The 6,948-nt window shown below is 46.9% G+C and overlaps 1 protein-coding gene and 1 pseudogene across 1 annotated transcript in view; one reads left to right on the top strand and one right to left on the bottom strand.

Moving 5' to 3' along the window:
- The window catches only part of BCR (BCR activator of RhoGEF and GTPase), a 141,506-nt gene that overhangs the window by 8,015 nt on the left and 126,543 nt on the right, over positions 1 to 6,948 (top strand). The gene's annotated exons all lie outside the window — the stretch shown is intronic.
- LOC109394870 (cytochrome c pseudogene) overlaps positions 6,517 to 6,948 on the bottom strand; it is a 66,100-nt pseudogene continuing 65,668 nt past the window's right edge.

The following is a 6,948-nucleotide window of genomic DNA, read 5'->3' as shown; positions in this document are numbered from 1 at the left end:
AAAAAAAAAAAAAAAGAAGTAGTAATTTTAATTAAACTATGTTAGTTATGTAACATAGGATAGGTTGGTTTTTTTTTTTTTTACTGTGGGAAAATATACATTATAAAATGTACCATTTTAGGCTATATTTTGCTTTTTTCTGTTTTTTTAATACTCTAAAAATTTTTTCAATTACAGTCGACATGCAGTATTGTATTAGTTTCAGAGGTACAACGTAGTGATTAGACATTTATATAACTTACGAAGTCGTCATCACCCTGACAAGCCTAGTACCCATCTGACACCATACATAGTTATCACAATAATATTGACTATATCCATTTTAAGCTTTTTACAGTGTGTAATTCAGTGGCATTAACCACATTCACATCGTTGTGCAGTTATCACCACCATCCATCTCCAGAACTTTTCCACCACTCCAACCAGAAACTCTGTCCCCATTAAGCAATAACTCGCTTTCTCCCCTGCCCGCAGCCCCTGGCAACCACCACTCTACTTTCTGTCTCTATGAGTTTGCTAATCCTAGGTCCCTCATGTAAGAATGATCATATATACTTGTCCTTCTGTGTCTGGCTTATTTCACCCGAATAGGGTTTTGAAGTTGCTGGGAGCAGCACCCTTGTCCTTAATTTCCCATCGCTGGCCCTTAATAGGTATGTTCACTCTAGGAAAACATCTCTTAGGGATGGCAATATTCCCTTGGCTTTCACGCTCATATCTTTGAAGTGGCCCAGTATATTAGTTTGCTAGGGCTGCCATCACAAAAGAACACCGACTGGGCAGCTTTAACAACAGAGATGTATTTTCTCACAATTCTGGAGGCGAGAGGTCTAAGATCAAGGTGCTGGCAGGGTTGGTTTCCTCTGAAGCCTCTCTCCTCGGCTCGCAGATGGCCGTCCTCTTGCTGCGTCTTCACATGGTTGTCCCTCTCTGCACGTACACCCCTGATGTCTCTCAGTGTGTCCAAGTTTCTTCGTCTTATAAAACCACCAGATGGAATTAGGGCCCACCCTAACAACCCCATTTTAACTTAATCACCTCTGTAAAGACCCTGCCTCCAAATACAGTCACTCTAAGATGCTGGGGGTTAGGATTTCAACACATTTAGGGGGAACACAATTTAGCCTGCAACACTCAGAGTCCCTTATTGGGCAATAGAGGAAAGGACTGCCACGGCAGAGAGAGATGGTGCTTGCGCTGGCCTCACCGGCCGTGTTTTAAAAGAATTTGAGTAGAGCATTTTGTGGTGGTAGGCAGCCTGGTGGGGCCTAGACAATAAGCCCGGTGTCAGGAGAGCTGCCTTCTAACGCTTCATGCGCCGCCATGTCTCTCTCCTCATCTGAAAAGTTAGGGGCTAGACCCCATCATTGCTAAGGTCCTTTCCTTCAGTTCTTTAATTTTTTCTTTACATTTTAAAATTGTTATCAAGACAACTTTTTTCATATCTTTTTGTATCCTGGCTTACACCCACCTTTCCTTTACCAACGCAACCACCTCTCCCTCATTCAATCAGTGAGGTATTTATTAAGCATCTACAATGTGAAAGGTACTGTCTTCCTGGAAATTCTCTCTTGTCTTTATTCATGAATTTGTGGAAAGGCTTATCTCCAAGGGCCTTGTCCTCTTAAAACCAACACACAAAACAAACCCTTTGTAATGTCCTAGCATCTTCCCTAACTGTGTATCTTTCTCTAGCTGTATGTTTGCAGCTATTTCCTGTTAATCCTGTGTCTGTCTGGCTTCCTTCTTCAGGGTGGTGAGATCCTGAAGACAAGGCAGAGTCTGTCCTGTTTCAGTGTCCCACAGGACTTGCCTCACTCTAGGCACGTAACAGTGTTAGAGGTGAGAGTGGTGATCTAAGCCCATGTGGGTCTGTCTGTGTCTTGGGTGCTATGTTTGTGGGTCACAGATGGAATGAAACCCCGTCTTTGAGGCTTCTGTTTGCTCAGACCCTTCCTTGTTCTGGCCCAACCCCCCATAACCCCATCTAATAAGTGGTATTGGATTTTCAGGGGCCTAATGATGCAGGTGCCCCAGCGAGAAAGCTTGTTGGCTTTGGAGATTATCTGGCCATTATTTTTCCTTCTTTGCTGAGTCTTGGGCTTCCCTGCTAAACCTTAGAGAGCGTCTGGGATCCTCAGACTGGGGCCTGCTAATTAGCTGTCTTGGATTCTAGTGCTCACCTCTGTGACCTTGCAAAATGACTGTGGACAGGGGTGGTGGCTGGGGCCCAACGGGGATGCGACTGGCGTGTTCATTCATAGACGCGCCTGCCCAAGTCTGGGGCGAAGAGACTGCAACGCCCCTGCTGTGAGTAAATATGACTTTGGTGGACGCTGTTTCATGTGCCCTTGAAACATTCTTGTGAAGTGGCTGGAGCAAGATTATTATCGTAATTATATGGCATCGGTTGATTGAGCTCGAGGGGGTGTGAGACAAACACACAGGCCTGAAATAACCGACCCCAGGTCACGCGGTCCGCTGAGGGGCCAGTGCTGGCCTCTCTCCTCAGACTGTGGGGTGAGGCTGATCCCATGAGAGTGGGCATGGAGCGACCCCCAGAGGTGGAGGGGACCTTGATCAGTCATTCTGCAGACTTGTTTGGGGACCTGCCGTGTGAGACAGGAATGGTGCTGAGTGTCTTAAGACTGGTCTTCCAGCTGGTCATTTTCAGCCTGGTGGAGAGACGCCAAGTAAACCTAAATGCTGTGGTACGACTCTCCTGGTCCTGATCTTCAGGCAGGTCCATGAAGGTGTCAGCCATCCAGGGATGTTGTGTATCTCTCTTATTTTGCAAATCTCCCAGAGAAAGGGGTTTCCTAACTCTCCATACATCCTCCTGGGGCACTTTGCTAAGAGTCCTCCAGCAAATTGTGTGGCGAAGGGCCCAAGAGGACAGGTATGTTGGAAGGACATTGCCCCATCCACTCACCTTTTCCATCCATCAGTCAAGGGCTGCAGAGAAGGGGTCAGTGCATGCTGACCTTGCTGTGCTGTGAGCAGGCTCTGAGAGGCACAGAGGGACAATGCCTGGCTGGAAATATGTGACATAGTGGTGGCCAGCCTCTTGCACAGTGTCAGGTGCATGGCCCAGAGAGGAAGGTTAGTGACCAGGGAGCTCTAAGAAGGAGCCATCTCCAGCTGGTCAGGAGACAGCAGAGGGACACTGGAAGAAGAAGGACAGACCTGTCACACCAGCCACCATGGGCCAGTCCAGGGGTCAGCAAACTTTTGAGATGGAAGAGCCGCCAGGGGTCAGCAAACTGCAGCTCTCGAGCCACATGCGGCTCTTTGGGTACGTACATGTGGCTCTGAAGTAAATTTGAAAATGAAAATAAAACTATCATAGTTTCATTTATAAAATTTTTAAAGGCTATTATTCACATAATGGTGATTATTTAAAAATATATTTATGGCTCTCAAATAATTTTTAAATTGTTGTGAGGGACAGGATTGGCTTTTCCAGGGGTCGGCAAACTTTTGAGACGGAACATACCCAAAGAACCGCATGTGGCTCGCGAGCTGTAGTTTGCCGACTCCTGGGTCAGCCCAGCAGAGCCAGGAAGATTCACTTCACTTTAAATGCCTGTCTTCTTGCTTCAAAAAAAATGCTGCTGGGGTCAGCTAGTATGCCAGTAGAGCAGAAAGAGATTTTTTCCCGTATAACATATATGCATATTAACAAGGTGAACATTCTAGAAACCACTTAGAGGCAACATATGTCGACCTGGCCCACGGAAAGGACACAGATTTTGAAGGTGGAAGATCTGGACTCATCCAGGAGCCAAAGGGTGCCCTCGCACAGAGACTTAATTCTCTCTGCTGGAAGGGACGCCCCCTCCTTGAGAGGTGAAGTGAGAGTTTGTGTGCACAGAGTCTGGCCCCGTGTCTGCTCTTGTGAAGTCTGGCATCTAATGTCAGTTGATTGAATACCACTTAGCAAGAGATTTAAAGGAAAAATGCATCATGCAGTAGATGGAGGCCATTTTTACCCACTAGGCTCATTGAGAGTTCCCAGTATGAGCTCCGGGGGGACCAAGGGTCTACCGTGACCTGCATCCTCCTCTGTTCCTCTCATAGTGTGTCCTCCTGGGCTGAGTGGAATTCTTACATCTTCAAAGTATGGTATGTATTTTTCTGCATTGTGGCCTCAAATGATAGCCACTTGCTTCACCTGGTGTGAAGTTCCATTGGCCAAAGGTACCTGGGAAGGCGCATTGTGCGGGGCCTTGTTCATCTTCCTGTGGGGTGGCATGGGGTCCTCTTGCAGTCTTCCTGGACTGCTGGGCCTGGTGGCTTTTGGGGGCCTTGGAAGCTAGGAGCTGGAGACAGAGAGAGACGTCTTGATTTTTCTCATAAAGCCACTCCCCCCAACCCCTTGCCAAGTTGGTAGAGGGAAAACTTAGAACAAACTTTGTTCTCATTTTTAGTGATTGTGAGGCCTTAAGAGAGGAAGTAAAAACCACAGACTTTCTTATTTTAATAGAAAACAAAGGAGGAAGACGGGAAGCTCTGGAAATGACTGATGCTTTGGCATATCCAGCTCTGTCTGCAGATTGCCAAGGACTTTGTAGACCAGAGGATGTTGCCTTGTGTACAGTGTCAGGAGGACACTGGAGAGGTGGGCTTGGCCCTGGTGGGGTGTCCCTTTAGTGCTGGGGCGGTTGTGGCGTTGGAGGGGCACCCTGGGGCAGGTGAGGAGCCAGCCCCCTCCGTGAGCTGCGGAACATGAGGAAGAGGTGTGTGTGCACAGTTCACCTTAGAGCCTCAGGGGCACTTGGGGTGACCGAGCCGCTGTGAGGGTCACAGGGCCTTTCGGCTCCCAGCCCACAGTGACCACTGCTATCTGCTGTCCCCAGTCACACCTGACCCTTACTTCTTGAGGGGCTGGGATAGCTTGACCTGCAGCAAACCTGGGGGTGGTGGTGGTGGCTTTGTCTCTTTTTCTCCTCACCGTCTTTTTAAGCGCTCCGGAAAGCCTTTTGCTTGGAGACATAGGGGAGAGCGCAGTTCTCATTCTGTCTGGTGCCTGAGGTGTTGATGGGCAGGTGATTCTGTGGTGTCCCTGACTTATAGCTGTGTTCCTGAGTGGTGGTGGTGTTTTTTAAACAGCTTTACTGAGATATAATTCACACATAAAAAAATTACTCTTTTAAAGTGTACCATTCAGTGTTTGTTAGTATATTCAAAGTTACGCAACCATGACTGCTAATTTTAGAACGTTTTCATCATCTCAAAAGGAAACTCCGCTCCCTTCAGCCGTAACCCCCTCTCTTCCCCAGCCCCTGGCACCCACTGCTCTGATTTCCGTGTCTGTGGATTTGCCTCTTTTGGACATTTCACGTGAATGGAATCATGTAACATGTAGCCTTTTGTGTCTGGCTCCTTTCACTTAGGAGTAAGGTTTTCAGAGTTCATCCATGTTATGACACACCTCAGGACTTCATTCCTTTTTGTGGTGAAATATTATTCCAGAGGGTGTTTTCGTACATGGTGATGGGGCCCTGATTACTGCCTGGGCGCTCTCTGCTGGCTCATGTGGGTGCTGGTCAGACCTGTCTTTGGGTCTTGAGGCCTGAGAGGGCTGTGTGTGGAGGGACTGGTGGAGCCTTCTCTTCATCAGGGAGGGACCTTGGGTCAGTGGGATGCTGGAAGGCAAATGGCAGCTCAGAGAATTCCAGGGGCTCACCAAGGAAAGGGGGACCAGAGTGATTGGCTCATTTCAGCCTTCAGCCTGGTGGCTCTACCTCGCGGGCCTGTCCCTCAGGAACCTGCTTGTTTAGAGACAGACCTTTCCATCCGGTGACCTCTTGGGCTGTGGTCTTCCTTGAGGCTCCTCCCTTTTTTGTGTGTGGTGAAATACACGTGACAAAATGGACCAATTCTTTAAGTGTTAAGTATTCTTTATTTGACTATTTGACACTATACATAAACCGCCCTAAAATGCCTTTCATGAAGTAAATGGCAACAACTTAGATACAGGGAGTTTGAATTAAATTGGCATAGCTAGGACCAAAAAGATAAAGTGGACATGGCCACCTTATCTTCAGCCCTCTCCTTTTAACAGGCTGCGATGAGCACAGCTTGAAACACAAGCGAGTCTCGGGGTTCAGTGAGACAATGAAGGCATTTCTTCAGTATTTAAACATATTAATATAACCAGTTATATAAATCTAAATATAAAACCAGTCTCCTACAGGTTTTGAGATGGCATTCACCATCTCTGAGAAAAGTTGAACATGACTAATCCACGTCCAATCATATCTTTAGAAGGGAAAACAGTGATAATGGTAGAGTACTTGCTGAACCGAAATTACCATCAAAGTTCAAAAAGCTGATCATAGTCATTTAACCCACAAGCCAATCTTGTTGAAATCAGGACTGCCCACAAAAAAGTGTTCTGTCAGCCGTTCATGCTCTGAATTCTGGTGTATGAGATCAATTTAAATGTAGTATACATAAAATTAAAGTCCTGAGACGTTACTGCTTTGTGAAAAATAAGGCAGTGGCCAACTATTACTCCTTAGGAGCCTTTTTGAGATACACTGTCAAGTCTGCCCTTTCTGCAGTCGTCGTAATGCCGGCGAAGGTCATTTTTGTTCCGGGATGTACTTCTTGGGATTCTCCAAACACTCCATCAGTGTCTCCTGTCTCCAGGTGATGCCTTTGTTCTTGTTGGCATCCATATAAGCAAATTCAGGGGCCTGACCTGTCTTTCACTCAAACAGACCATGGATATTTGGCCCAGGCTTGTGCTTGCCTTTGCCCCCCTTTTCCACAGTATGGCACTGGGCACACTTACGAACAACAATCTTGCCTTTCTCAACATCACCCTTTTTTTTATTATTATTTAAGATTTTTATTGGGGAATTGTGGGGGTGGGAACCGTGCTGGGGAATTGGGGGAAGGGGAACAGACAAGTTGCTGTCGTTTTGTTCTTCAGTCTAG

The sequence above is a fragment of the Hipposideros armiger genome, unplaced genomic scaffold, assembly GCF_001890085.2.
Source record: "Hipposideros armiger isolate ML-2016 unplaced genomic scaffold, ASM189008v1 scaffold_443, whole genome shotgun sequence".
NCBI lineage: Eukaryota > Metazoa > Chordata > Mammalia > Chiroptera > Hipposideridae > Hipposideros > Hipposideros armiger.
Note: the sequence above shows the minus strand (reverse complement) of the source record. Positions and strands in the feature narration are given on the sequence as shown.